This window comes from Sciurus carolinensis, chromosome X, assembly GCF_902686445.1.
Source record: "Sciurus carolinensis chromosome X, mSciCar1.2, whole genome shotgun sequence".
Classification (NCBI taxonomy): Eukaryota; Metazoa; Chordata; class Mammalia; order Rodentia; family Sciuridae; genus Sciurus; species Sciurus carolinensis.
In genome coordinates this window covers 20,395,713-20,404,158 of record NC_062232.1, presented here as the reverse complement: position 1 = coordinate 20,404,158, position 8,446 = coordinate 20,395,713, and the positions used below count along the sequence as shown (strand labels likewise).

General features: G+C 34.8%; 1 pseudogene; it reads right to left on the bottom strand.

Moving 5' to 3' along the window:
• Window positions 1–3,908: 3,908 nt before the first annotated feature.
• On the bottom strand, window positions 3,909–8,149 carry LOC124971401 (ribosomal RNA processing protein 1 homolog B-like; annotated as a pseudogene).
• Window positions 8,150–8,446: the final 297 nt, after the last annotated feature.

The following is an 8,446-nucleotide window of genomic DNA, read 5'->3' as shown; positions in this document are numbered from 1 at the left end:
GAAGGTTAGACATTTTAGGCACAAATATAATGGAATAAAATTGGAGTTGATAGGCAATTGGAATAATAATAGGAAAAAACTTGAAGCCAGATAATGAGGCTGATTAAAAGCAACTCTTATTTTTATAAGTTTTTTTTAGTATGATGACTGTTGTTAAGTCAGAAGTGTGATTATTTTACAGACATCAAAAGATGATTGTTTATATTTATCTGAAGTGATTATGTAATAAGGTACAGAAAAGGAGACATCAAAATGAGCTTCAAACATTTTCCTTTTAAATCAAGTTAAAAGCATATATACATATATGCAAAATGTATATATGCATAAAATGGAATATTATTTAACCATAAAAAGAAATGAAGTACTACTATTTAATGCAATATGAATGAACCTTGAAAATAATATGCTAAGTTCAAGAAGCAAAATACAAAAAAAATCATGTTATTCTATCTGTAGGAAATATCCAGAATAGATAAATACATAGAGACAAAACATAGACTGGGAGTTGACAGGAACTGAGGGATATGTGGAATGAAAAGCAATTGCTTAATGTAAGAGATCCTTTTGGAGGATGAAAATGTTTCAGAAATACATAGAAGTAACTATGAATATACTAAAAACCACTGAATTAGTCACTTTAAAGTGATCAAATTTATGTTATGTGAATTTCACCTCGATTTCAAAAGGACATAATAAGAATGACTTTAGATGGTTTAAAATAGTGTTGGAAAGCTTTCAGGAATTAAGTACTCTTATGTACTGTGGGAATATAAATTAGTATGAGAATTTAAGAATGATATATGAATATATTTCAAAAATAACTTATTCCCTGACTCTTTCACTGGCAACTCAAGATATTAATCCTAAAACTATATTCCATAGCTTTAGTCTAGATATTTCATCCTCCAAATATATATTTGGGAATAATAACAAGTTTTAATTATGAATATTGTTGTTTTCTTTACATCCCTCAGAAGCAGGAAGTTTGGTGTAATTTTTAGAGTCTCAAAATTTAAAGGAATCTCATCTACTGCCAGAGTCCTTTTCTCAACATCTCTATGACAAGCTCTTAGAAAATTCTCAGGGGAAAAAATTAAGGATACAACTTAGTGTGTACTAAGGCAGCAGTTTTCTGGACAAATTTACTTAAAAGAATAGTTTCCCTCTGCTGTTTTTGCTGTTTATTTGTATCCTTAAAACACATCCTAATTGTGTCCACAAAGAACAAAACTACTCTGTTGAACCTGAAATTCTTTAGAAGGCAATTGTCCTCTAGGTTGAACTTTCCTGGTTCTTTATAGTATGCATTCATGAAAATGAATATACAATCACTAGGCTCTTCGTTAATCACTAATACTAAAGGAAAGCTTATCCATTGTAATAGCTAGTAGGCTGAAAAATAATACCAAAAGTATTTTATTTTTGTTCAACAAAAAACACATCAAAGTAAGACACCATGGCATTTCCTTAAAATATTCAAATGTACTTTATTTTAAGATTAAAATAAAATCCTGGCATCCTGCGAATTTATGAGCCAAGTTTTATATGGGAAATTATTATTATGTTAAACTACAAGTCCCTGAAAAATAAAGCTTTACAAAAGAAATGCTGGCACAACCTTAATTGCTGTTCAAAATGTTGACATTTTAATCTACATAAACACTCTAATAATATCCTCCTTTCTGTGTATCTAAGCTTTCAAAGCTATTTAAAGCCTTTGGTATTTATATAATGTAGGTTTGTAGGACCCTTGTGAAAGAAAACCCTTTAAAAACAAAAACATTCATTTGGACTGACTAGATGAAAAACATGAGCACACAAGTATTCAGATCCAACATCATGATTCCCTCAGCATCATGATTATATGAGTTTTATAAAGTCCAGTTCTGTGGGGAACTAGGAAAGTGCTTTCTAGAACTTCTAGCATTTGGATATATTCCCTATTCTATTTCTTTGGCTAAAATGCCTTCATTTGCATTTTCTACTAAAATTTTTACTGAATTTTGTGGATATGCATACCAAATATATTCTCACTGAATTCTGCTTTTATGTCTGTTATTAATTAAATCAATAGTATTGTTTCCTTCAAAAGGAAATTAAAGAATTATCCAGGAAATAACAATCCAAACCCAGAGGATTAGCTCTCTATTTGAGCTTCCAGGCAAACATTCATAAAGCCCACCCTGACTGCACCTTGCCCTGGCATCAGATGTTAACAAAGGGAAACAAAAAGATACAGGTTTCTGATTTCTCTTACAATTTAGTATTGTATAGACATTTCAGGGAACAACAATGAACATTTGAAAAGATTATATTTAAAATATATCATGAATAACTATATAGAGTTTAGCTGAGATGGACATTTCTGATATAATGTGATGACAGACACTGAATAACCAGAGAATATTTGGTCATGTGTTTCTTGAGAAATAACCTGAAATAATGATCAAGCAAATGAATGCCACAATATTCATATACTGAAGCTTCTGGTTTCATACCTGGGATTTCTAGTCTTTGTGTTCAACAATAATTCTGCATTTGGGAGTTCCAATTTCTTCAAATATTGAACTCAATAATTATTTATTTCACTAAGGGAGTATCACTCAAACTGTTTTGTGTTTTGAGGTTTTCAATTGCTTTTTAATTTTTAAAACCATTTCATATTATCTTGAAGCACAAATTACATAGACTAAGATGGACAAGTTTTAAATATACAGCTCAGTGATTTCTGACCATTTTAAAATTAATACACTTCTAAAAAACAGTTTAGATTTAGAAAAGAATTGAGAACATGGTATAGAGTTCCTGTATTTTCCATACGTTACTTCATACACCATACCCTATTATTAGTATTTTCATTAGTGCTTTATATTTTTATAATTAGTGAACTAATGTTGATATATTACTATTAATAATTAATAATTAATATAATCAATACATATAATAAGTACATATAACATATAATTAAGTACATAGTTCACATTAAGATCTCTTTAGGATGTATAGTTCTATGGGTTCTAACAAATCTATAATTCTATATATATATACCACTGCAGTATCATTAAAAAAAAAACATTTTATTACTCTAAAAATCCCCTGTTCCTTACCTATCCATTGTTATTCCATCTCCCCAAAACCCTGGCAAGCACTGATCTTTGCCTTTGCAGACAAGTTTTTTTTTTTTAACTTGAAAATATCCATATGTTTCCTCCAGTCTTTTAACTTATCATTTTTACTTCTTTTTTAAAATTTTTATTAGATGTCAATAGACCTTTATTTTATACATTTATTTTTATGTGGTGCTGAGAATCAAACCCAGTGCCTCACACATGCTAGGCAAGCGCTCTACCACTGAGCCACAACCCCAGCCCTATCATTGTTACTTCTTTAAGGGATTATGCTTTGGGTGTTATATGGAAAGAAATACAGCCAAACCCAAAGTTATCTAGATTTTCTGTTATGTTATCTTCTAAAACTTTTGTTTTAGTTTGCATATTCACACTGTTCAGTTGGATGACTTGCTCTGCAGGGTGGGTGGCAGCACTGCTCTTGGCTCTTCTGAAGAACAAGGACTTTAGTAAGAAGAGGGTGTCAAACTTCACGAAGTCCTTTACTGTCCTCAGTGGCTGCTTATTCAAAGGGGAAGTGCTACTTCACAGAGCTTGGATCTGTCTGACTCTGGATCCCAGTATTCCATTGTGTTCTATCAAGTTCAACATTTCTTTCATCTTCTTCCTCATTTTCAAAAATCGTTATTTTCTGATTGGACAGATTATAGAGGTCAAGTTTTCAGGCTCTGCCTTCTTTTTCTGTGGCCTTCTGCACTAGGTTAGGGTGGCCTGGCTGCTGCCATTGACAGGGAGCACTCCAAGCTTCCACTTCCTTTTCAGGACTTAGGCTCCTTCTCTTTAGCCGCTTCTCCGACTGTGCGTGGGGACAGACAGGGGGATACTCCAAGCTGCTCTCCTCCTTGGTGCTGGACTCGGCCTCTGCTCTGGGTTTGACTGCTCACACCAGTGGGGTCTGCCTCTGAGTTGTCGCAGGCTTCCTGCCCCCGCTCTGTGCTGGGTGTGTGACTGTGTTCCTCAGGCCCCAAGTCTCAGGCTGGTGGTGGCTTCTCTTCTTTTTTTTTTCCCATTTTCTTTTCTAAATGCTGCCTTCACTGTCCTCTTCCTCAGCAAGAAAGACTGTTTCCTTTCTCCTTCTCCAAGTCGGCTTTCTCTAAAAGCTTACATCTTTTTTTCTTATGTCTTCTTTGACTGAGTGCTTGATCATCTTCCTCAGCAGAAATGTCCTCAGGAAAACCCAGTTGAGATATCCCGCCTTCAGAGAGGCCTTGAAACTTTTTGATCAGTTTGCAGAGACGCTTCCGGTTGAAGGGACGGATGTTTTTCTTGTTGGTTATTTCCAAGAGTTGGTCCACAACAGCCTTGTAGTCTAACTGGAGAAGTAGCCCTTTGTCTTCCAAGGTGCCACAGTCCTTTCTCTTTCATCACTGATTCTCTCTGTCCTCGAGTGGTATTTGCTCAGTGCTGTCTTCTTTCTGCCTTTTTCCAAGCTGCCTCATTTTCAAGAGTCTCCTTTTCAGAGAAGTCACCATCAGCCACTTTGGTTTTCTGCTCCTCCACTGTGTCTTCAGGTATGAGAGGAGACTGATCCACAATGACTTCAAAAACACATCTAGCTATTGTCTGTACCAGTATGTGATCCTTGGTCTTGGCAGCAATTTTGCAGAACGGGTCATTAAACTTGAGGTTCTGATTCTCCAAAAGGTCTTTCCCTCCCACTTTGGAGAGTTCATCCAGATAAATATCAATGAAATGGAATCTCAATCCATCAGGAGACTGGCTCTCAGAACACAGGATCTCCTTCATCAGAACATCTAGAAAAAGCTTGATTTGGTTTTCCTCCCAACCATTTCATTTCAGAACTTCAAAAGACTATCTCAGAACCAGGCGAATCAGCAAGTAGTATTTGCACAGGCACAGCTTGTCTATTCTCTTCCATTCTTGATTCATGGTTTGCCAAAAGGTCTGAATGAACAGGTGCTCTGCAGAAGGGTACATCCTGCACCCACATGCAGTAAAAGAGTCCTTCCATATTTTTAGGAGTTCTTCTTGGCTGAAACCTCCTGTCTTGCTCTGTGTTTTCACAGTGAGGTACTGACACAGCTGGACACCAGCTGCTGAGCAAACTGGACCTAGGTGAGTTGCATGGCAGGACCCATCACACCCACCCGAGCATCTGTATAGCTTTATAATAAGTCTTGAAAGCAATAGCACTCGTCCTCGAACTTTGTTCTTCTCTTTAAGTATTGTGTTATGCTGGATCTTTTACTTTTCCATATACCCCTAGAATCAAATTGTTGATATTCAAGAAATAATTTTATGGGACTTTGAGCAAGATTGAGCTGAACTTTTAGATCGCGTTAGGAAGAATTGATATAACTAATAAAATTAGTTCTGCATATCCATAAACACAGAATAGTTCTCCATTCATTTGTATCTTCTTTGATTTCTCCATCAGAGTCTGGTAATTTTCCTCATGTAGATAGAAAAGAGGTAAAAGCTTATTGAAAGAAATAATGATTAAATGCCTCCTGAACCTGAGAAATATAATGGATACGCAGATTGAAGAAGCCTCATGGAAACTAATTAGAACAAGCCAAAGGCTATCTACACTAACATACATTGTAATCACATCACCAAATGTAAAAAACGTGTGTATTTTGGGGTTTTTTGTTTGTTTATTTTATTGGAGATTAAACCCAGAGCCTTGCACATGCTAAGCATGCATTGTACCACCAAGTTACACCCCAACCCTTTGTCTGTTCAGAGTATATATTTTCTTCTCTTTATTATACCTTGTAATCTTTTTTGAAGCAAGACATCACTTATCAAGTTATGAAAACTAAAGTAACTATACTTTTGATGTGCAGTTTTATATTACTATGACTAGGAATTAGTGCAAACGAAAAAATATTCTGACATTTGTTTAAATTACAAGAACAACTTTGTTCAAGAGTATTGCAATAGGTGTTAAAACTATCACAATAGGGTAAAGAGCTTTGGCTCATCTCTCTCTACAGCAAAATCAACAGATTTGTAGCCAATGATAGGGTGAGGGACTCAATGATTAGAAAGTTGTTAAGAAGAGATATCAAAGACACTTGCTAAACTGACACCAGAATTTTTGCAGGTCAGGATGATCAGATTCCAAAGAAGAGTATTCTCTCTAAACTGGTTTAACAGAATTCTTGCTAAAACTGGATAGGCAGGCTAAGGACAAAGCCCAAGGATGAAGTCAAGTGAAAAGAAGGCTCAAAGGAGCCTGTCTAAAATTTGGGCAAGAAGAGAGCATTTGTCATTAGTCTGTGTCTAATATTTTCAGTTGCTGTTGGTACAAGTGGCTTTATATCCTAATAGTGTCCTTGTTTTTCTCCCCTCCCCTGTTTTCTTTGCGTTTGCCCAAGAAATTGTTCTTGAACACAGTGTCTCTTTTTTGACTTTTTTTATTTTAATCCATTATTATTTTATTGAAGCCTTATCAATTTGGTGGTAAGGAGTGGGGAAGGGCAACACTTTTCTTATTTTATTATCAAATATCATTTTTAGTAGGCTTAAGTCCCTTTGCTGTGACATTCAGTATTTTTTCTCCTCCTCCTCCTTCTTCTTATCTTCTTACATGAGACTGGAAGACTAGATAGAGACTGGGACTCGCCAGTTGTGCTACCCAAGTCAATAAAGTTTTAGTACAGTACTTTCACTTGAAGACAGGTTTCTGTCCTGGAGAGTACTTTCTTTATATCTCTAAGTTGTTACTTTTCTTCTTCGTGTGTTTATAAATGTTTACAGTTTCCTTTCCTCTGTCTACAAAAAGGATTTTTCTCTAATCTTTTTTTTATAAAATTTTGTGTTTGTTCTAATTAGTTATATATGACAGAAGAATGCATTTCAATTCATTGTACACAAATGGAGCACAACTTCTCATTACCTGGCTGAACATGATGGAGAGTCACACATGCAATCATACATGTATATACATAGGGTAATAATATCCATCTTATCCTACCATCCTTCACACCTCACACCCCTCTTCTCCCCTCACTTCCCTCTGCCCATTATTCCTGATGGACATAGATGCAAAAACTCTCAATAAAATTCTGGCAAGTTGCATACAAGAACATATTTAAAAAATTCTTAGAGGTAAATGAGAATATCAATACAACATATCAAAATCTCGAGGACACTATGAAGGCAGTGCTAAGAGGAAAGTTTGTTGCATTGAGCTAATTCATTAAAAGAATAAAAGGTAAATAAGTAAATGAGTTAGCTTTATATCTCAAAGCTCTAGAAAAAGAAAAATCAACACCAAAAGTAGTAGAAGACAGGAAACAATTAAAATCAGAGCTGAAATCAATGAAATTGAAACAAAAGAAATAATTCAAAAAATTGACAAAACAAAAACTTGGTTCTTTGAAAAATTAAATAAAATTGATAAACCCTTAGACTTGCTAATAAAGGGAAAAGAGAGAAAACTCAAATTACTAAAAGTTGTGATGAAAAAAGAAATCATGAAGAACTCTACTGAAATACAGAAGATAACTAGAAGCTATTTTGAAAATTCATACTCCAATAAAATAGAAAATCTCAAAGACATGGACAAATTTCTAGAGACATATGATCTACCCAAACTGAATCAGGAGGACGTACACAATTTAAACAGATCAAGTTTAAGCAATGAAATAGAAGATGACATCAAAAGCTTACCAACCAAGAATAGACCAGGACCAGACAGATTTTCAGTCAAGTTCTACAAGACATTCAAAGAACTAATACCAATACTCTTCAAATTATTCCATGAAATAGAAAAGGAGGGAACCCTTCCAAACTCATTCTATGAGGCTATTTTGACCATGTTACCAAAACCAGACAGAGACACATCAAGGATTTTTCTCTAATTTTTACTGCAAGAAACTAATAGGTCTTCTAGAGGTCAAATCCATAAAAATATCCATCCCTCCCCAGTGTTTGGGCTCCTAAGAGTTTTTGACTCTCAAGCTAACCTATACTTAGCTTCCAGCAGTTTGTCAAAATTACCCATCTGTGGGTTGCTGCCAATTACTGGTTCCAGCAGTTTCTGCGGACATTATGCTGATCTGTGATACTCTGTATTCACCTATCCACATTTCACTGCGGTAATTTTCCCTGTAATTTCAATTCTCCAATATCTCTGAGAAGTCTTTTTTTCCAGTTTCTTTGGCTTTTTAAAAATCATTGTTGTGAGCTCCTTACTCAGAACTGAAAATGAGTTCAATAACTTTTTATACATATATGAAGACATAATTTACCAAGATCAAGATGTAGGATATTTCTATCCCCAAAATGTCTCCCTTGCATCTTTCAAAACTTACTTTCTCATAATGGCAACCAATAATCTGAAATAC